This window comes from Manis pentadactyla, chromosome 10 (genome assembly GCF_030020395.1).
Source record: "Manis pentadactyla isolate mManPen7 chromosome 10, mManPen7.hap1, whole genome shotgun sequence".
In the NCBI taxonomy this organism is placed as follows: Eukaryota; Metazoa; Chordata; class Mammalia; order Pholidota; family Manidae; genus Manis; species Manis pentadactyla.
Window position 1 is genome coordinate 60,611,210 of NC_080028.1, and position 22,680 is coordinate 60,633,889.

The 22,680-nt window shown below is 38.1% G+C and overlaps 1 long non-coding RNA gene and 1 other non-coding gene across 6 annotated transcripts in view; both read right to left on the reverse strand.

The window, feature by feature from the left end:
* The window catches only part of LOC118919488 (uncharacterized), a 63,498-nt gene extending 49,636 nt beyond the window's left edge, over positions 1-13,862 (reverse strand). For all 5 annotated transcript variants that reach the window (XR_008992085.1, XR_008992084.1, XR_008992083.1 and 2 more), the window contains exons 1-4: positions 13,614-13,862; positions 12,305-12,394; positions 10,241-10,304; positions 6,918-7,131 (exon numbers count right to left, since the gene is read on the reverse strand). This is a non-coding gene — a long non-coding RNA (uncharacterized LOC118919488). The remainder of the gene's footprint in view (positions 1-6,917; positions 7,132-10,240; positions 10,305-12,304; positions 12,395-13,613) is intronic.
* On the reverse strand, positions 11,809-11,997 carry LOC118919494 (U2 spliceosomal RNA). The gene has a single exon (XR_005027548.1). It is a non-coding gene; the product is annotated as a U2 spliceosomal RNA (small nuclear RNA).
* Positions 13,863-22,680: the final 8,818 nt, after the last annotated feature.

Below are 22,680 nucleotides of genomic sequence, written 5' to 3' on the forward strand. Positions count from 1 at the left end.
CTCAGAAGAGATCAGGGAACAGAATACAAAGCCCAGAGCCTACTTGGGAAATCTAATAGGATACTCAGGTCCCAAAGGACTAGTGTAAGGATTAAACTTTGGAGTAAAGATGGATGAAAACTAAGCCCCACAATACATGCCCCATGGAAGGCAGGGATAGAGGGAGAGCAAGTCACCCGATGAAACATCATGACAAACTAGCCCTTGTGAGGATTTACAGCCCAAATTCACAGTACCTGGGTGATCCAAGAAAAATCAAAACTGGTACCCCCCAGGCACTCAGCCAAAACAAAAATAGGTCCCCACTAGAAGAACCAGCATCACCCAGGGCCTCAAAAAATATCTACAGATAATTTTCTAAAGTAAATGAGCAGCTCACAGTCATTAAGAATAACAAAGGATTAGAGCAAAAGCCAGCAGAAATAATAGCAGAAACAGAACTACAAAAGATCTAATCCTGGAATTAGCAGACATAGATTACAAAATGATTATGATTACTCTATTAAATAAAAGTCAAGCTTGAAAATAAATCCAGATAATAATAAACTACATAGAATATTTTTAAAGAATCAAATAGAACCTCAAAAACTGACAACTACAATAATTGTAAGCAAAACTTAAATGGATGATTTTAACAAAATGTTAAGCATAGCTGCAGAAATAATGGGTGAAATGGAGGACAGACCAGAAGAATTTATCTAAAAAGAAGTACAAACAGGCAGAGAAATAAAACATGAAAGGAAAGGAAAAGACATGGATGGTAGATTGAGAAATTAACATGCCTTTAATCAGAGCTCCAGAAGGAAAGAAAAATGAGAACGAGGTAATATCTGAAGAGCTAACAGCCAGGAAATTTCCCAAGTGAAGGATCCCAATTACAAGATTTGAAAGTCAAATGAATTCCAAAAGGGATGAATTTTGAACTTTGTGAATGTTTTATGTACTTGAAAACTTGTTTTAATTTAAATATTATTTTGAAAAAGAAACCAGTTTGGGAGGAAAGGGGAAGGAAATGGTCTTAAAAAAAGGTTGTATGTTGTGTGAATAGGTTTGATTAAATTGACCTTTGTGAGTTAACTTGTAAATTGAAAAGTACACTGAAAACATTTTTAAAAACATTGATTTACTAATTTAATATTTCAACATATGAATATTGTCCAAGTTTCCCTTAACTCTATAAGTTAAACATTACTGAAGTACAAATTATGTGTTATCACATTTATATATATATATATAATACATATATGAATATCGGCTAAGGACTCTGGCCAGCTGAATACTTTTTTTATCCAGAATTTCACTTCAATCACAAGCACAAATTGAATCAGGAACCTGAACTAAAGTGAACTCTGAATCAAAACCCCAAATGAACTGTGTTAGTCTGCAGAAACACAAAGGGAATCAAATACAAATATGGTAATAATGTTTTACAGAATCAAAATATCTCAGAAAATAATTTGCTTATGTCTGGGTTTTTCCATCTGATAAATTACATTTTTTTTTTTTTTAGATAATTATTTTTTATTGAAGGGTAGTTGACACACAGTATTACATTACATTAGTTTCAGGTGTACAACACAGTGATTCAACATTTATATACATGATAATTCTAGGTACCAGCTATCACCATACCAAGTTGTTACAATATTTTGACTATATTCCTTATGCTATACATTACATCCCGGTTACTTATTTATTTTACAATTGGAAGTGTGTACTTTTTTTTGGTTGTTGTTGTTAGGGCATCTCTCATATTTATTGATCAAATGGTTGTTAACAACAATAAAATTCTGTATAGGGGAGTCAATGCTCAATGCACAATCATTAATCCACCCCAAGCCTAATTTTCGTTAGTCTCCAATCTTCTGAGGCATAACAAACAAGTTCTTACATGTAGAACAAATTCTTACATAATGAATAAGTTACATAGTGAACAGTACAAGGGCAGTCATCACAGAAACTTTTGGTTTTGCTCATGCATTATGAACTATAAACAGTCAGTTCAAATATGAATACACATTTGATTTTTATACTTGATTTATATGTGGATACCACTGATAAATTACATTTTTTCAGTACATTTAGAAAAATATCCAGCAAGACAGTGTGTCCTTAAGAAGAGAAAACATTGGATATTAAATAAAGTGGTCATTCCACTCTCCTCTCAAAAACCAGGGTTCTGAAAAGCTGACATTAAAGGAAACTCTGGAGAAGCTATAGGAAAACAGAATGAGAAAACCAAGGAAGAGACTACATGTCCCTGGCCCTGTTCTGAGATGAAAGATCTTAAAACTGGTAGAGGAAAGGAATGAGGAAGCTAATGTCTTTCATTTTTATCTTTTTTAACTCACTTTCCCTTTCTCCTGATTCCACCTTTCCCCCACCACTGCCTTCTCTCTTTTGTGTATCTCATCTCTTTCCCACAATTCCTTTGCCTCATAGTTCCATATCTTTGTCTTCTATATCATCTGCTATGATCTTTTCCATTTTCCTTCTCTCATTCCTTCCTTTCCCGTCTCTTTCTCTACTATTTTTTTCTTGTCAATTATCTGATATCATTCCCCACCCAAAGCAGTGGATGTTTATAATCTTACGAAACAGATTTGATAATACTAATTTATTTGCTTTATCCAACACAATGACAAATATTCATAATATTAGGGGGGAGGGGTGTAATTTGTACACTTTTTAGGCCTTTGGTTAAATGCTGTTTCCAATTCTGCACCACCACCACTCCTCTATAATTTGCCAAGTTCTTTTTAGTGAACAAGTGATAATCAAGTCAAAATTCATAACAGTTGTAGATTTTTTAATAATCCTGATATTTCTCATTGTGATAGTCAAACTCCTAATGTCCCCAGTGATTCTTACTTCCTGGTATTTATGCCCTCATGTAGTCCCTTCCCACATTGTAAAAAGATTGATTTGTGTGACTAATAGAACACGGTAGATGTGATGGTGTGTGACTTCTGATGTTAGGTCATAAAAAAGTATAGCAACTTCCACATTGCTCACTTGAATCACTTGCTCTAGGTGAAGTCAAGCACCATGTTGTAAAGACCTTCACCCATCTCTATGGAGAAGTACACACCTTGAGGAACAGAGGTCTCCTGTCAACAGCCATCACATATTTACCATTCATGTTAGTGAGCCATCTGGGAACAGATCCTCCAGCCTCAGTCAAGCCCTCAGATGACTGTAGCCCTGGTCAACAACTTGACTGCAACCTCATGGAAGACCACCCCCACCCCAGCTAGAAAATCCAGCTGAGCTGCTCCCTAATCCTTCACAGAAGCTGTGAGAGAAATATTTATTACTGTTTTAAGCCAGTAAATTCTGTGGTAATTTATTATGCAGAAATAGTTAACTAAAATGCTTACTGTACTTTTTTGGAAACAAAACCAAAACAGTTTGTGCTTACATAAACACCTGAAAACTGTTCTTTCTTTATTCCACCAGTAGTAAATAAGCACATAGCAATTCCAAGACACCTAGAAAGGAAATTTTGAAAAATGTCTGGAACTTTCTTTTATGCGCTAAGTCTAATTCATCAGTGCTTATGCTGTTTTCCTCGTATGGGATGGAAAACAGTATGGATAGAATAAAATTAACAATTTTTAGGTCTAACAAGTCTAGTTACATTATAAGACAAGACTTCTCTGTCAACATTTCAAAAATAAGATCATCAAAAAAAATCAAAGCAAAAAGTTATGAAGGATAAAAAAGATTCCACTCTGTCAAAACAATGCATTTGTACTCTGAAATATCCTCTTCTAATTATCCATAATATGAGCTAAAGAACGTTTTGTTAGTTGTTTTCATTTTTTAAATATTTATACATTCCCTATTCATATTTCAAATACATTTTAAATCAAAAGTAATATTAAATCATGCTACATCTTACAAATGTACGGTATCACTAACTTCCACTACTGAATTTTTTTCTTAAATTAAGAAAAAAAAGTGAGCCCACCCTTTTATTAAGCCAAGAGCATAATCTAATAATGCTATTAGCGTAAAACTAAACCTGAACAGCACAACATTCCTGCAAATGAAAACTGACCTCTACTGTTATATCATTTAATTGAATCTCTAGATTCACTTTGAGTGCATCACTTCCCAACTGCACTGGCAAGTTACTGCCAAATTGGTAGTTTAATCCTGATTTTTTTTTTTCTTGCATAGTATCCTGATGGATATAATGTGATCATCGTTTACATGAGCCAAGGTTAGGATGATAATAAAAGGGAATAAGATCAAAATACCAGCCATAGAATCCTTCACTATGTGTTTCCTTTGTAATAATAACCACAGTATAATTGTAGTGGCCTACAAGGATTTTGATAATCTCTGCAGATTGGAAGCTGAATGAAATTCATTAAATGATTCAACAAATATTTACTGAGCTCTGATTAGGTGCCAGGCATTATCCTAGAGCTTGAGTAGCAGCAATGAACAAGGAATGTCAGTTCCCTGCTTTCATGGTCCTCACATTGCAATGGTTGACAGAGAGACCAAAAACAGGTAAAGAATAAAAGAACAGGATCACTAGATGGTAGTAAATGTGAAGACAATTCAAAGAGTGAAATGCAGGGACTAAGTTTGTAAGGAGTGGTCAGAGAAGGCATCTTTCAGGAAATGATGCAATCTGAAACTCTGGGTAAGAGCATTTTAGCTGAAGGAAATATCTGATGACATTGAACCATTTATTTAGGTGATAAAATATTATTTTTAAAACAAAAGTCCTAAGACACACTGTGAACCATGGTCAAATAATGTTTTTTCCATTATTTTGTACTGTCTGTCACCCTCTAGATTTGACTTTAGAACAGATATGAGATCATGTGCAAATGGTCCAATGTTGCATCTTCACTTGCACCTTGGCAAAATTGGCTAATGAAGAATCCCTGGGGATAGTTGATATCCACTTTATCTGGTTCTGACTTTAACCCTCCACTTACCAATCAAGGATTTTGAATTGATTTTGAAAGGCTGGTGTTGGTGGATGTTTAAGAAATGTAAGGCTAGGATCTTAAGGTTCTCGGTCCACTCAAGCATCATTTTCCGTGAGCCAGCCTCTTAAATTAACATTATTTTGAAGTCTAGCCAGTTCAAACACTACAAAATCAACCATGTTGCATGCTGTTTTTATAAAAGTCGTGTTTCCAAGACCTGTCCATGATGTAGCTCAAGACACACAGTAGCTTCCCACCAATAACAACAATATCACAAAGTAGTGATACTGCCCATAAAGTAGCTTGTATAGCTGCCACGAGGGGCTCTCTCAGGCAGCCAAAGATTTCAATAAACCAATCTAGATATGTGGGTGTCCAGAAGTCTCCCTACAATTCCTAAAAAATTCATAAGCACTTAAGAACACAGGCTTTTCTCTGCATCCATTCTTAGGTCCACACAAGTTGACAATGTTCTACTCAGTGGATCTGGACACAAACTAAGCCCTTACACAAGTCTCTAAAAAAAAAAAAAAGACTTGCACCAAATATTTAATCAGTTGAGTAATTTCAGCTAAGATGTGTGCAGGAGGGAGGAGAGAAGAGTCACGTGGAGCAGCTGCGAGCCTCTTTCCACCCCCTCATTGGCTGCAGCCCCTCCCTATCCCTCCTGGGAAGTTTCTGCCAAATTGCTGCTTTTGTCTCAGAAATATTCCGCCCACACCCTGGTCCCTCCTGGTGATCTGTTCTGCTCTCCCAGCTCTCTCAGGGTCTTTTTCAAAGTAAACCCATTTCCCTTTTCTAAGAGGAATGCTTGTGCCAACTGTCAATAACCTTTCTCCGCCCTATTATACGTGATGCGCTGATTTTCATAGTGGGGCCACTTCCAGTGTTGAAATAAACAGCAGGAGGTTGCGTGTATTTCAGGGTTTGGTAAACCTAACTTTTACCCAAAATAAATAGTTTAAAAACAAAGTGGAGCCACAGGGAGGGGGCTTAGAAGGGAGGAACTTACAAGTGGTTTTCCACATTTGCTCAAAGGGGAGGCTGTTGATCTGCGCGGTTTGTCACTGTTGGCTTCCAAGCCAAGTTACACGGAAGCGCAGACCTTTTTACTTTCTATAGGATTATATTTTGCTGCAGAATGTGACCATGCATAACGATCTTTTGATATATTTCTTTTTAAGTTGCTCGGCATAACCATTTTCTGATCCTCCCCTTTTAATTGAAGGATTGGCACACACAATATGACATCACAAATTCCTTCCTTTCACTAGAAACAGCTTCTACTCTATTTAACTTAGGCTATGCAAATTGCTTTTCTGAAGGAAATACATTGATCTGAAAGGTACAGGGAATTTCTAAATACAGGGTAGCTTACTGAAACAACAGGAGCTAGTGCCGTGGTGAATGTATGTGATATGAATTTGATTCCTTTGAAATTGACAAGAAATTATAAGTAAAAGAAAACCTATCATTTTTTATGGAAACATTTCATTAAAGTCTTGGGCTTCACATCATTACATGTTCCTGGGTTCAGTTGATAATGGACACATATAAACATTTTATACAGTTGAGAGGAGTATAATTTCACATAATTCGGGTGGTGATTATTATTCAAAAACAAACACCTAGAGAATTAATTCATTTGGGCCTGAATCGCCATGATCAAGACCCCTCTGTCCTTCCTTAATCCCTGCTTGGTAATTTCTGACTCACTTTAATTCTGTTTTATCATCACAGTGCTTCTTAATAAGACAGCCAATTCATGCCACCTCTGTGCAGTGAAATGCCATTCATGAATCTTGATCTGCATGACCTCAATGCTTTCTGCACTTGGTATCACAGAGTTGTTTGTCCCAGATGGACAGTGAACAATTGTACTGTTTCTAAAGCAGTTCTCTTTAGCAAATGACCGATTTACAAGGCCTTTCAAAGGTAGTAATAACAATAGAGATGACTCACCCAATCGATTCTCTCTGCCTCGGTTTGACCAGCTCGTGGTAAAGCGGGTGACAAGAATGTAACCCAGAGGAAACAGAAATTAGTTTTCTCAGCAAAGCTGTGCAGAACTTCATCTGATTTCCACCAACTGTGAATCTCCTCATGCACCCAGGGCTCCTACCAGCTTCATAAAAATCAAGCTACCAGGGAAGACCACAGAAAAGAAGGAGCCAATCTACTTAGTACACAATAAAAAAAATAAGGCAATGTTTAGGCATGATGCTATGCTTTTGAGAAATATACCGTGAATTTATTTTTAGGGAGTGGAATGTTGAATCACCTAATCTGACACCTGACAATGTCTGTAAAGGGGACATGCTGAATATAATAGGTATTTTCTTTGAGAAGCTCAAAGGCCAAATGCAACATACTGAGTATTATTAAAATGTGGATTCCATTCCATTAAATAAAGTTATTAAACACCTACTATACATAAGATATCATGAGGATCATAGGATGAGAAAAATAGTTCTTTCCATCAAGAAAGTTATATCCCTTGGCTGCCATCCAAAAGACAAACAACAACAAATGTTGGCGAGGCTGTGGAGAAAGGGGAACCCTCCTACACTGCTGGTGGGAATGTAAATTAGTTCAACCATTGTGGAAAGCAGTATGGAGGTACATCAAAATGCTCGAAACAGACATACCATTTGACCCAGGAACTGCACTCCTAGGAATTTACCCTAAGAATGCAGCAATCAAGTATGAGAAAGACCAATGCACCCCTATGTTTATCGCAGCACTATTTACAATAGCCAAGAATTGGAAGCAACCTAAATGTCCATCTATAGATGAATGGATAAAGAAGATGTGGTATATATACACAATGGAATACTACTCAGCCATAAGAAAAGGGCAAATCCTACCATTTGCAGCAACATGGATGGAGCTGAAGGGTATTATGCTCAGTGAAACAAGCCAAGCAGAGAAAGAGAAATACCAAATGATTTCACTCATCTGTGGAGTATAAGAATAAAGGAAAAACTGAAGAAACAAAACAGCAGCAGAATCACAGAACTCAAGAATGGACTAACAGGTACCAAAGGGAAAGGGAATGGGGAAGATGGGTGGGTAGGGAGGGATAAGAAGGGGGAGAAAAAGGGGGGTATTAAGATTAGCATCCATAGGGGGGTGGGAGAAAGGGGAGGGCTGTACAACACAGAGAAGACAAGTAGTGATTCTACAACATTTTGCTACACTGATGGACAGTGACTGTAAAGGAGTATATAGGGGGGACCTGGTATAGGGGAGAGCCTAGTAAACAAAGTATTTGTCATGTAAGTGTAGATTAATGATAAAAAAAAAAAAGCAGTTCCTGTGTGGTGACCTCCAATGAGTTCTACACAATGATATAAAGGGCATATAAAAGTGTAGGCAAAGGGTCTGTTTGTGTTTATACAGAGGATCAAAGCCTAATTTGGCTACCCCGAAAATGAACTAAGATACGATATGAAAAAGAACTTCCAACATCAGCACTCTCGGGAAGACTCATGCCAGAAGACGATCAGCAAAAAAAAACCCAACAAAGATCCACGCACTGCCACAGGTGTAGATGCACTCATCCCACCAATTCCTGGACTTGCCATGGGAATGATGAAGGAGATATCTAAGCTGGCCTGTGCATACAGTAAAACAACAAATTTGACTGGATCTATACTGTTGGAACTCAACCAAGAATTAGGAGAAGTGCAAATTGTAGCACTCCAAAATCTTACAACCACAGACTATTTACTGTTAAAAGAACATATGGGATGTGAACAGTCCCCAAGAATGGGTTGTTTTAATTTATCTGAATTCTCTCAGACTGTTCAAGTTCAGTTGGACAATATCCACCATATCATAGATAAGTTTTCACAAATGCCTAAGGTGCCTAACTGGTTTTCTTGGTTTCACTGGAGATGGCTGGTAATTACAGGTATGCTTTGGTTACATAACTGTACTCCTATTATGTTAATGTGTGTGCACAATTTAATTAGTAGTTTAAAACCTATCCATGCTAAAGTTACTCTACAAGAAGATATGTCAAAGAAATAATCAATCTTCCCAGGTTTTCTTCCGCCTGCTACTTCTATAGCTTTTCTTCTTCCTACCTAATTACAACCCTTAAATAGAATTCGTGCCACATGTCGAATTTACCGAGTATCATAATTTTTCCAAGTGGTAAAGACACCTCAAGACAAATGCTGGACATAGAAGCCACAGGGCATAAATATGCAAAGAAGTAAAAAGCTAACCTTTTCAAACAATAAGGCTTCTCTCTCACTTACCAACTTTACACTTCCCTGTATGGCCCCGGAAGATGACTGGTTTGTCAGAGACAGGTAAGATTCCTCAAGGGAGGAACAACCTAAGACAGGCACAGTCGCAGGGGGGCCATCAGGTGAGAAAATGGGGATCAGCAGAGGTGAGCCTTAGAACCTCCCCCCTCCTGTTCTGAGAGAAATCTTCTGCATACGTGGATGTTTTATTGCCCTGGTCTAGCTCGGATTAACACATAGGCTACAGGCACACACCTGATCATCTACATTTGCTCTCTTACAACACTAAACTATGTTTTCTACCTTTATCTCGTATCTACCTACCACTTCAGCATTTTATGAAAAATAATAATAATAAAGAGAGAAATGTGGTATCCACATATAAATCAAGTATAAAAATCAAATGAATATTCATATTTGAACTGACTGTTTATAGTTCATAATGCATGAACAAAACCGAAAGCTTCTGTGATGACTGCCCTTGTACTGTTCACCATGTAACTTATTCACTATGTAAGAATTTGTTCTCCATGTAAGTAAGAACTTGTTCGTTATGCATCAGAAGATTGGAGACTGACGAAAATTAGGCTTGGGGTGGATTAATGATTGTGCATTGAGCATTGACCCCCCCCTATACAGAATTTTTTTGTTGTTAACAACCATTTGATCAATAAATATGAGAGATGCCCTCACAAAAAATATATATATATATTATATATATATATATATATATTATATATATATAAACACACTTCCAATTGTAAAATAAATAAGTAACCGGGATATAATGTATAGCATAAGGAATATAGTCAAAATATTGTAACAACTTGGTATGGTGATAGCTGGTACCTAGAATTATCATGTATATAAATGTTGAATCACTGTGTTGTACACCTGAAACTAATGTAATACTGTGTGTCAACTACCCTTCAATAAAAAATAATGATCCAGGAAAAAAAAAAAGAAAGTTATATCCTTACAGGGAATGGAGAAGGTGTTAGTAGTAAAAATAATCCTGACTGATACCTACTGAGTATTTATCATGTACCAGATGCTCCACATGCATTATCTCATATAATCTTCATGACAGCTGTTTTTTAAAATGATTAAAGAAGACAATTTAGGTAATACAAACAAACTATATTTAACACTTCATGAGGGAAGGGAGTTGGGGGTGAGATAAGTAAAGTAGGTGAGGTGGATAAAGGGGAACAAACTTCCCATTATAGCATAAATAAGTCACAGGGATAAAAAAGTACAGCACATGGAATATCATCAATAATATTGTAATAACTTCACATGGTAAACAGATGGTAACTACACTTACCATGGTAAGCATTTCATAATGTATAAAACTGTCAAATCACTATGTGCCACACCTTTAACAAATATAATACTGTATATCAACTGTACTTCAATGTAAAAAGGTTTTAATTTAAAATTTTTTTCAACCAAAGAACATGGTACATATTTCAGTATTCATTCCTACTTATTTTTTTTTTTTAGGTAATTATTTTTTATTGAAGGGTAGTTGACGCAAAGTATTACATTACATTAGTTTCAAGTGTACAACACAGTGATAAAACATTTATATACATAATTCTAGGTTCCAGCTATCACCCTACCAAGCTGTTACAATATCTTGACTATATTCCTTATGCTATACATTACATCCCAGTTACTTATTTATTTTACCATTGGAAGTCTGTCCTTTTTTTTTTTTTTTTTTGTGAGGGCATCTCTCATATTTATTGATCAAATGGTTGTTAACAACAATAAAATTCTGTATAGGGGAGTCAATGCTCAATGCACAATCATTAATCCACCCCAAGCCTAATTTTCATCAGTCTCCAATCTTCTGAGGCATAACAAACAAGTTCTTACATGGAGAACAAATTCTTATATAATGAATAAGTTACATAGTGAACAGTACAAGGGCAGTCATCACAGAAACTTTCGGTTTTGCTCATGCATTATGAACTATAAACAGTCAGTTCAAATATGAATACTCATTTGGTTTTTATACTTGATTTATATGTGGATACCACATTTCTCTCTTTATTATTATTATTTTTCATAAAATGCTGAAGTGGTAGGTAGATACAAGATAAAGGTAGAAAACATAGTTTAGTGTTGTAAGAGAGCAAATGTAGATGATCAGGTGTGTGCCTGTAGACTATGTGTTAATCCAAGCTGGACAAGGGCAATAAAACATCCACGTATGCAGAAGATTTCTCTCAGAACGGGGGGGTGAGGTTCTAAGCCTCACCTCTGTTGATCCCCAATTTCCCACCTGATGGCCCCCCTGCGACTGTGCCTGTCTTAGGTTGTTCCTCCCTTGAGGAATCTTACCCATCTCTGGCTAACCAGTCATCTTCCGGGGCCATACAGGGAAATGTAAAGTTGGTAAGTGAGAGAGAAGCCTTATTGTTTGAAATTCATTCCTACTTTTGCATCCCAGTAACATTTTGAAATTTTCCTCACACAGATGTATATTTTTTGTTAAGTTTATTCTTAAGCAATTTATCCACTTGTTACTGTTTTTGCAATTGCAGATGTGGTTTTCTTTTCCATTGTATTTCCCCCCCTCTCAAAGGGGGTACACTGTTCCCAGAGATACTGCAACACTAGGTCGATGTGTGGAGGGGACAAAGCAAGCCTCTATTCTATGTTCCTGCTCCAAAATCCATTTGATGTATTGTCCCGGATAGAGGATGTATCAGATATTAAACTGATAAGAACAGATACTACACTTGATCTTAGCCAAAAGGCCAAGAAGCAATCCCCTATACTTTTTAACTGGTATCGTTTTATGAATTATTCGTTGCTGTATAGTAATTTTATACCCTGCAATTTACTGGACTCTTTAATCCTTTGCAGTGATTTTTCAGTTGATTTTGGTAAATATAAAACCATATCCCCTGACAATACTGACAGTTTTACCAGCTCTTTTACAATTTTAAACAAACAAATGAAAAACACTTCATGAAATGGACAGTTTGCTTTCAGAGAACTGCCAAATGGGGCGGGAGACTACAACCTTTTACAGGATGAAGAACAAAGAACAAGCAAGACGAAAATAGGAACTACCTGATGGGCTAGAGCCACTCAGTCCACCCTTGCCTGGGATGAGAAGCCCCAGAGTTAGCTCGGCATTTGGCGAATAGCTGCTTGGATAGCCTGCATTTGGGGTCAAGCAGAGAATTTACAGGGACACAAAAGTTACCTAAGTTTCAGTTTGTTCCTACTGCACCCCATGCAAGAGCAGCTCCATCTTAGAGGAATTTATTTCAAGACAACAGTGAACTATAAGGACTGTTATCTCCACCGGCAGCTGAGGAAACGGGACAGAAAAGTTAGAAAATGTGCCAAGGACAGAAGAAAGTGGTGGAGTCAAGACTCAATTTCCGAGCTGGCTGCCGGTGTTCCCATCCCTGCTCATTCTATGACGCTGAGCCCAGAGTTATGATGCTGAAACAGAAATGTGCACGGGCCCGCTCTGAGGGAGGAACAAATGAGTGAAGAGAGCTAGGAGGGTAGTTTTGAAAAGCTTGGAATGCTGTCTCTCCCTCTCAGACACACACACAGAGTATCCATCCCCTTGAATTGACAGAAACTGAAAGCAGTATTCAAAAAACATATGAGAGAAAAGCATTTCCCCATTCCCATTCTCGCCTTGCGATAACAGTTATCAGTTTATTTTGAGTGAAAGATTTTAGAGGCTGAATTAACCTGGATCATTTCTTAGAATTGCCTCTTTACACATATGGTCAAAGCTTCCCTCCAGACTCACACTTCGACAGCTCTTATAAGGAAAATGAGCTCTGTGGACTAGAAATAGCATTAATCATGCTCACTTTATCCCCGAGATTTCGACTATTCTGTATTCTAATATATTCAGGATTTGTCTCCAGCCATAGAACCCTATTTTGGGGGGCAAAGCTCCCAGTGTCTTTAGTGGGGCAAGTTTCATACATCAGTTCTAACAGCCAAACTGGATGGGAAGACTTTATTGAATATAGTACCCAAATAAATTAAGGTTTTTCAAAGTTGATTTAAGTCCTCATTAGGCAAACATTGGTAACGCAGAGAAGAATATAAGATCTCATTCAATTTATTAAATTCCAGACTTGGTACTGAAGTCATTTATAATTTTTAGGTGACTCAGTTGGAGACACACAGATAATTAGTCAGTGTAAACAGTAATATCAACACATGATTAAAAAATAAAGAGAAACAAGATATGAGAATAAACCCCAGAAACAGAAAGTAATACTGTAAACAAGGCTAGCAGCCATCTCCACACACCCCAGCCTCGACAATTTCCGTTTTCCGCACATGTACACATTTCCTCCAATAACAAAATCTCAACCAGTGCCACACCGTAACCACTTCCTACCTTCCTCATCCTGCACCCCCTCCACTGAAAAGCAACTCCAGCAGGTGGTCCTATGTCCCAGCAATGTTTGTCAGTTTATGGCTCAGACTCTTTTCCTCTGAGAGCTGAGGTAAAGGACAGCAGGTGCTCCCTGGTCCCACCTAGCTGTGCACTTATGCTGCCACCTCCCAACAGGGCAAGGAGCAGACCCCAGCAGGCTCCGGGGCAGCCAAGACAGAGCTGTCACACAGCCACAGATCAGCATTTAGATCTGGGCTCTCACTTCCTAAATGGCCTTGGGTACAGTGTTGAAAGTCCCTCTGCCTCAGCGTCCTTACAAATAAAACTAGACAACACTTATGCCATTGGGCTTCCATACAGGTTTGATAAACTTGCTTGAAAAGCAAAATGTCAGAGGCACAGTAGCAGTCACTAGCTTTTACATGCGCATCTTCCTAAGCCCGGCCAAAGGGCTCCTCCCGGTTCCCTGCCATTGAGGACAGCATCAAGGGGTCTTTCCTCTCTAGATGGCATTACGTGTTCTGGGTTTTTCCTACTCATCCCTCCCTTCTGTCAAGATGACCTATCCTCACTCCCAGAGAATCTGATCTCTACCATGAGGGTTACCTCCCTTTTCTTTTCTGCATATTGTCTTTGTTAAGAACAACCTCTATTTGCTTAGCCTCTGCTATGGTCTGAATAATTGTGTCCCCCCACCCCAAAATCCATACGTTGAAACCAAGTTTTCAATGCAATGGTATTTTCTGGTGGGGCCTTTGGGAGGGGGTTAAGTCGTGAGGGTGGAGCCCTCATGAACGAGATCAGTGCTCTTATAAAAGAGTCCCTAGAAAACTCCCTCCTGACTTGCCCTTCTGCCCTGTGAGGACATATTAAAAAGACCAAAGAGTTCTACATTCCAGGAAGCCATATCTCACCAGACACCAGATCTGCTGGCACCCTGGTCTTGGACTTCCCAGTCTCCAGCACTATAAAAAATAAATTTCTGTTGTTTATAAGCCACCTGGTCTATGCTATTTTGTCATAGCAGTCTGAAAGGATTAAGACACCCACTGACAGATTATGAAGCACCATCATAGCCAAGCTCTTATTTGATCCTCCTCATGTTCATTTAAGATAGGTGGGATGGGTATTATTTCTCATTATCTTATATAAAGAAATCAAGGGTCCCAGTGATGAAGGGTTTTGCTCAAGGTCACATCAAGAGAGAAAGAGGTAGTAGAGTCAGGGACCGATGTCAGATTTTCTGCTTGAAATCCTTTGCTCTTTTCCACTATTCACTGGTTCATTCAACACCAGTTTGTTGAATACCAGCCTGGCTCTATGCACCCTTCCAGAGCTGAAGATACATAGAGAGCAAGGCAATGTCTCTGTCTTCATGAAGCTTCCATTTTAATTACAATAGATTTATCAAAAATACGTTAGTTCTTAAATAATAACAAATAAATGATCTGCAAAGCCAGAGAGTTATAAATGCTATGAAAAAAATAACAAAGCGCAGTGAGGGAATAAACAGAAAGTGACTGGATGGGGGTGAAAGAGGAGGCTTTTTTTGAGTCACAGAAGATATCTCTTGAGCGGAAGCATGAATGAACTGAGATTAGTTATGCAAATATCCATAGAAACAGCCTTCCAGGCAGAGGGAACAGCAAGGACCAAGGCCCTGAGGTGGGTGTGTACTTGGCGGTTTAAGGAAGAGTCTGTCCATGAACATTAGTTTTACTGGTCGTTATTAGGTGTTACTTGAAAGATACATTCTACGACCCACTAACTTTCCCAGCCTCTGGATGCAGCAGAACCTCCAAGAGCCTCTACCTCATGAACACACTCCGTCACGGTCTTCTTGAGCAAGCCACAGTGCACAGCATTGCACAATGTTATTCAACCATGGAAACCTTTCCTCAAGGAGAATCTCAGGGGATTAGTGCTGCACAGAACACTCTGGAAAATGCTGCACCACACCCTGCTTTTACTGGAAAGAGGAAGCTGGGCTAGGAACTAGACCTTCAAGCACTGTGCAAAGCCAGTGGAGGACATGGGAGAGGTACAAAAATCCTACCAGGCCTCAGCACCCTCCATTTATTTGCAGGGTTGAGGGTTCAGCCAATCCTGTTTTATCAACTCTCTGAAACAACTCTTGGTCCCTATTTCCTGTCTGGCCCTCTGGTGTTTTCCATGATTTAACCTTGGCTAGCTGATTCCAAGCTCTGCTGACCTTCCTTAGTGCTCTCATTTGGGGAAATAGGAGCTGAGCAGAAGAGGAACACACAGAAATCTGCTTAGATGGCTCTTCCCTCAGGCTGAAGGGGGCGGGGGGGGGGGGGGTGCGGGGCGGGGGATTTCCAGGGTCCTGAATGGACTGTGCCAGTTGACCTGGGCAGGAATTCAGCTTGGGCTGTGTCACATGCTCTGAGCTCCGGCTGCCATGGACACATCCAGAAGCTATTCAGCTGCAGACAGGTGGGGGATGCTGTAAGAGGAAGACTCCTATTTGGCAGGAAAACCTCCAGCTGTGAAGAATGTTGATCACTGCCTCACTTGGGAAGTATTCCCAAGCCCTCTGCAAGCTATGAAGCCAGGAAATGAATGGGAAGCAGCTGGATTACACCAGGCAGAGGGGACAGACCAGAGAGAGCAAGAGAGGGACAGGCAATATCCCCACCCCAGGGAGCCCAGCAGAGGTCAGCAGGGCCTGCTTCACCAGAAGAGGCTGTGAGGGGCAGGAACAGCCCAGGGACATCACCCTGCAGACCTGGCCCAAGTCACCTCAGAAGAGTGCCAGCAAGAGTCATCTGTTGGCTTTAAAAAAATAATAAACTGCATAAATAGATGTTAATCCCAGATGTTGCTCACTCCTAAAATACATAAAATGTGAGTGATCAACAGTAAATATGAAATGAATTCTTTCTTTCAAAACTATCACAGGAATCTTGCAAAAGATCTGGCTAAGAGCTTGACACAAATTAACAAAAACATCCTAGAAAAAATTAGAATTCTTTCATTGTGATAATTTGTTCATAGGGGTTAAAAAAGTCAACTCAGGACTATGACCTATGCCCAGCTGAGAAATCCTACTGAAAACAGCAAATGCCCAGGGCCCCAGGCCAGAATTTGAGGGCATTTTCTCTTCAGGTGGCATAACAGATAAAATTAAAGATAAAATAACTATTATAACTTTTATTCAGTATTGAGAGTTTGCAGGGAGTCAGACACGTTAACACAGCATTTTTAACATTTACAGCAAGCTAACATTATTGTGTCCATTTTACAGATGAAGAAACTGAGCTTCAGAAGGGTTAAGTAACATATCCAGTGCCACAAGGTTAATTAGTTGGTTGGTCAGGGATGCAAGCCTAGATCGCTCTGATTGGAAAGTCAAATTCTGCTTCCTCTCTCACACTGCCTATGCTATGACATAGATGCACCATAGGGTGGTTACAACAGAGGACTTCAGTGCAAGAGATCATTAAATCTCTTAATAGCACACCCAATCCACCCACTTGTGACTTATAAAATACACTTTTTTGGTATCCTCTTTGCCAGATGTTGAGATTAATAAATATTTGCATTGTGCTTTGCAAGAATTAGGAGGAAAATGCCAGATTAAAAAAAAAAGAGTCACCATGCCACAAGATAGATCAGACATAAACTCGTGCTGGTTTGACTACTCTAAGTCACCCACGTGTCAGTAACTTTGGACCCTTTTGTGAAGCTGCTGATCAGAGCTCCCTGTGAGATATTAAGGGCAATCACAGAGCCCTAGTCACTTCTTTGCCAGCTTCAGAGAAACTGGGTGTTCTTCTCATTCCTCCCTAGTCCTCAAACTGCACTTTAATGCTGAAGACACCTTCAGAAGCAGGTAAAAGTGCAATCCCAGAACTTTCAAATTGGGCTTTTCAGAGCCTATGCAAAACCCTCATGGATCCTCAGTCAACCACTTGCTCCAATTTATCTTCCCAGAGTTAAATGTCACTCACATCCTTAACTAACGATGAACAAAACACTTTCTGCTTAGTTTACTTTTAATAAACTATTCAATGATTCCATTTATAAGCCTACTACTGTGTGCCAGCCACATGTTCCCACAAAAAAAATGGAGGAGAGGGGACTGCTTCCCACAAAACAACCAGCCATTGGTGTCACTTACGCATTTTGTTCTTGTTGACAAGATTGTGCATTTATATTTATACATTTTTCATCTCTATATTATTGCAATGTACAACAAGGGCTGAAAATAGTGCCTAAACTCTCAACCACAGTGGTAGTTTAACTAATATATAATTCATATAATCCCTTAGGGTTGCCTAGGTAATCTATTTAACAAGTGCTATCTGTGTAAAAACACAAGATAAAGAACATACTTATGCTACATCAGTGTAATATGCACACTGATATTCATTATTGTAACTTAAAGTATTATTAAAAACATTTTCCAATAGTTTTTACTAATGTTATCTATTCCCATATTATACCTATAGATTGAAAATATCTACAGTTGAAAGAGAAATTAAGGGACAAAATTAATTCATTTATATAAAACCACCAAGAAAGTTAATAACAGTATGCCATCTGGAATCCAGTTCAATTTAAGCTCAACATTAGAACTACTGCATAAATATTCCTTTGTAGTAAAAGGAGCTTTAATTTTTAGAGGCTTTGTAGCCATTTTCATAATCATTCAAGGTCAAATGCAAAAAGATAGAGGGAAAAAGAACAAAGCTTGCTCGTGTTTGCAAAAAAGTGGCAAATTTCTTTTCAGTCTTCTCCCTACCTCAACAAACTGAAACAAAGCTTTTCCCAACCTATTCCTATGTACCTATACCTACTCTTACTTGCCTACCATCTGATTGTTGCAGCCTTCAATGATTTATTTTAGCAGTTGGACCCCAAGCAAGATTCATTTTATGCATAGATGGAGTTACTTAGTGCTATAATCTGAGGACAGTGGAATAACTTCCCTTTGTCCTTGATCATCTGAATTCCACCATCAAAAATATACTTCTTTGGGTGAAGATATTGTACCCTATTAAAACATAAATATCTACTTTTTATCATGCATTGGAATCACCTGGAGGGCTTTAATCTATTAAAAGACAGATTTCTGGGCCCCATGCCCAGTTTCTCATTTTTCTAGGGTAGGTCCTCAAAATTTGCATTTCTAACAAGTTCCTAGGTAATACTGGTGCTTTTTGTCCAGGCACCACACTTTGAGAACTTAGTATATAATTGTTCTGCAGGTCCAGGGAGATATCATGACTGGTCCCATCATGGGGAGGCCCCAGTGAGCCTGAGACTGTCAGCGTGTATAGTGCTCGACGCAGGGCTGCAAGCAGAAGACTCAGACACCGTGGACAAGATGGACGGAAAAGGAAATAGGAAGCAGCACCATGAAAGAGAAACGAAACACTGAAGGCAAAATGGGAGGAAGTCCCAGAGAAAAATATCACCACTTACAGTGTATAATTTGGATGTTTGATAAGGCAGTTTACAAGAAGGAAAACAGCTAGCCAGTGTTAAACTCGAGAACCCTAACACTGTTTAAGGTCAAACACGAACTGCATTTGTGCTTGGCTGAAGAGGGCATTCCCAGGTTAAACAGAGTTATTATTACTTATATATAAGTGTCCTGGTGGATGCTAGATAACCAAAAGGTGAACATCTCTTCTTGAAATCATGGCAGCTTATGTTCATATTCTGACATCTTTGGTCCTCTTTTTCTCTTTTCTTTCATATATTCTTTTAGTTCCAACTTCTCCCTAATTGCCGTGTAAGACTCTTTCCTTGAATTTTACTTTGCCTCTCTGAAAAACATACAATTACTTCTAGGAAAAAAAACAGTTAGGTCATCAATCTTTTCTTTTTATTTATTCTCAAAGCCTCTTAGAAGCCAAAAGAAGCCATTTCTTTTCTTTCTTTCTTTCTTTCGTTTTTTTTTTTTTGCCTCCTGTCTCATTAAAAAAAAGGAGAAAATACCTGAACAGGGTTACAAAAATTTCCTAAATGCTAACATTTGGTAAAGTAATTCTTTTAATATTCTTTCCACCCTACCCCCCATGAAAGAATGTAATATTCACAAGATAATTGCAGAATTCATTCTAAAATATTAATTCATGGTGATGTAATCCAGTAATCAGAAGCACGTATACAGTTGTAGACTGCATCCTGTCACTAAGACTCTACATGTGACTACATTTGGAGGTGACACATCAAAACTCCAAATTTAATTTGTGAGTATGTGAATATGACTACTCCCAGCTAAAATAAGACCTAATTCCCTTAGAAAAACAAAAATGTTTGACAATGTGCTTTCTCCTAGAAAAAGGAAGAAAAAAGTAGATTTAGATTTTGGGTTTCATCTTTGACCATTATCTCAGAAAAAGGGAGCTTGTGTCTGAGGTCCTTTAACAGCATCATCCCATCAGGATGAATTTATTAAGGATTCATTTATTCTCCCACGCTCTCCAGATCAACAATTTAAGCCCTGAAAACAAAAGAGGAAGCCCTTACCATGCTAGTTATAGTACAAATGGTAGAGCACAGAAGGATATTCATATTATTCATTCATCAAAGGTTACAATAGTACTAAACAAAGAAATTAACTTTAACCTAACATCATCTTTCTTAAATTATTAAAATCCTATACAAGGTTGGTTTAAAATAAAATGCCAATGTGGCGATTTTCCAAGAGGAAAAAATTCTACAAAATTTTATAGTTCCAGAAGATTTTCAGCATATTTACCAGCTCATGCATATCATGGTTCTACCCAATTATTACATAAATCTGAGCTTCATTATTATATAGAGGTTTCTTTAATTTTAAAATATGATGAACGAATGATTTCACATCCTACCTTTAATATTGTCAGAGTTAATCTATCACCATGTTTCTTTGACTGTTTATAAAATGTATGATTCATTTTTCTTCAACCTTTCAGCTTTGCTAGAAGTGCTGGGCAACAGGAAAGAATGAGTTCATGACTCACCATCTATTAGACTTCTCTTCACAGTAACTACAAATGTTGCCACCAGTCTCATTTTCATGGTGCTGATAAAGAAAAGTAACCTGTACAAAGCAGTTAGTTAAATGAGCCAAAATGTCATTGCTCAACACTGGAGATGCATTAATTTGTAGTCCTGTAATGGGAAACAGGATGTGAAGTCTTTAGGGCCCAGCTGGTCAGCTGGTCAACCAAATAGTATATTATTACAACAGCAAAAGGAAATGTCATACAGGTCTTCCCTCAGTGTATCATAGGATTTATTTTGCAAATGCCTTGCGTTCTCTTTTCCTACTGGTTTATTTGTAGATTTTATTCACTTTAACTTCTATGCTTTACAATGACTGTGTCCTTTCTGAAAATCATCTGTACTCATTTCCAAAGGATAGTTTCTCTGCTTACCAATGTGAAGTAATGTTTGTGATCACTTTGGAAAGTAACACAGTTAATGAGATCACTGTTAAGTCAATAACACACTGAAATGCAGGGAGACTCTAACTCTGTCCATTTCCCTCTTGTGACATTGTTTAACATTCTCTGATCATACTGTTTCAAATTATTATGTAAACCACACCATATTCAGAAATCACACAAATTGAGATACATAAACAAAATACAAAATTTGTTGGGGAATCAAAATCTACATTTAGGAATCAAGGTAAACATTTTAATAAAATTACAAGAATGATGTTGAGACATGATTTAACAGACAGATTGGCAGGTAAGACATTATTCTGCATTTAGTGATCATGCCAAGCACAAAAATACCATAGGAAACATATTTAATAACATGAAGACTCATTACAGTTCTCTAAAAAGAGGAGTAAAAGAATATTCACATAACTGCACCCAGACCTAAACAAAAATGAACACACGTTATTGCATAGGAAACTCTAAGATTAAGAGTAAATTTAATGATCCTTGAAAAAGATGGAAACCTTGTTTTCAAAAATCCTGGAATAAAATTGTTTACTATGGAAAAGACCTAGTTTTGAGTAAGATAGTGTATGCAACTAAATAAAGATGCAGGCAAAACATATTTTAGTCATTTTACAACCATGAGTATAAAGAAAGGAAGAACCAACCTGAAGAATACTTTTTTTAAAAGGGAGAGAATGGAAGAAAATTAGGCCATAGAAAAGATTATAATAAGAAGGTTTCTGAAATATCAGGAGATTTTCATTGTCAGCAGAACCAGGGCCCTCCCAGTGATAAGTCAGGAACATTGTTTGTTGAAACCAAATTCTCCTCTGCTTCAGGCTTTTTATTTTGAGTAGGAGACCGCAATAGATAAAGTTAACTTGCTAAAGTAAATTCTACCATTGAGCTATGAAATGTTGAAGACTCTTCACATTTAAGAAATAATTTCTGTGTGTTTCTAAGAATTCACAGGAGAAAACATAAGATTATGAGATTCTTCTAATGATACTTTTTCAGGACATACACCTACTTTTTTCATGAGTCTCCAAGAAAGTTTCCCAAATATGGCTCCACAACATCAGTCAGTCCCTGATGGAATTCCTCAATCTCCCCCTTGACATCTGCAGTTCAGCCATAACTGAGAAAATCTAAGATGAAAATCAGCCGAAGGCTGGGCTTGCTGCAATCATCTTGATCTGCGCTAATTGTCAGGGGCAGGGACACTTGGGTGTGCAGCCAGGAAGCCACCATCTTGTGCTAGCCCTGATGCATGAAATACTGAAAAAAAATCTCAGATTATTATTTGCATATCATTACAATTATAGCAAATGATAGGCACCAGGAAAAGAAATGAGCATTACATGACAAATTCTGCACTAAAAAATTGTATCCCAGAGGAAACCAGGAAGAAAACATCAATGTGCTAACTACACAGTGTACAAGCATTATACTAGGGATATGTGCAAGGAGTTGGAAGACATAGACTGAAGCATCAGGATGTATCTGCTGAGTACTTAAACTGAATATGAAGAGTAAGTGTGACACAGCTAGGCAAATGAATGGGAAAGGATTTCAGTGCAGGGGGAACCGCATGAGCAAAATCACCAAGGTAGGAAAGAGCATGGTCCTTGGAAGGAACTGTAAGCAGATGC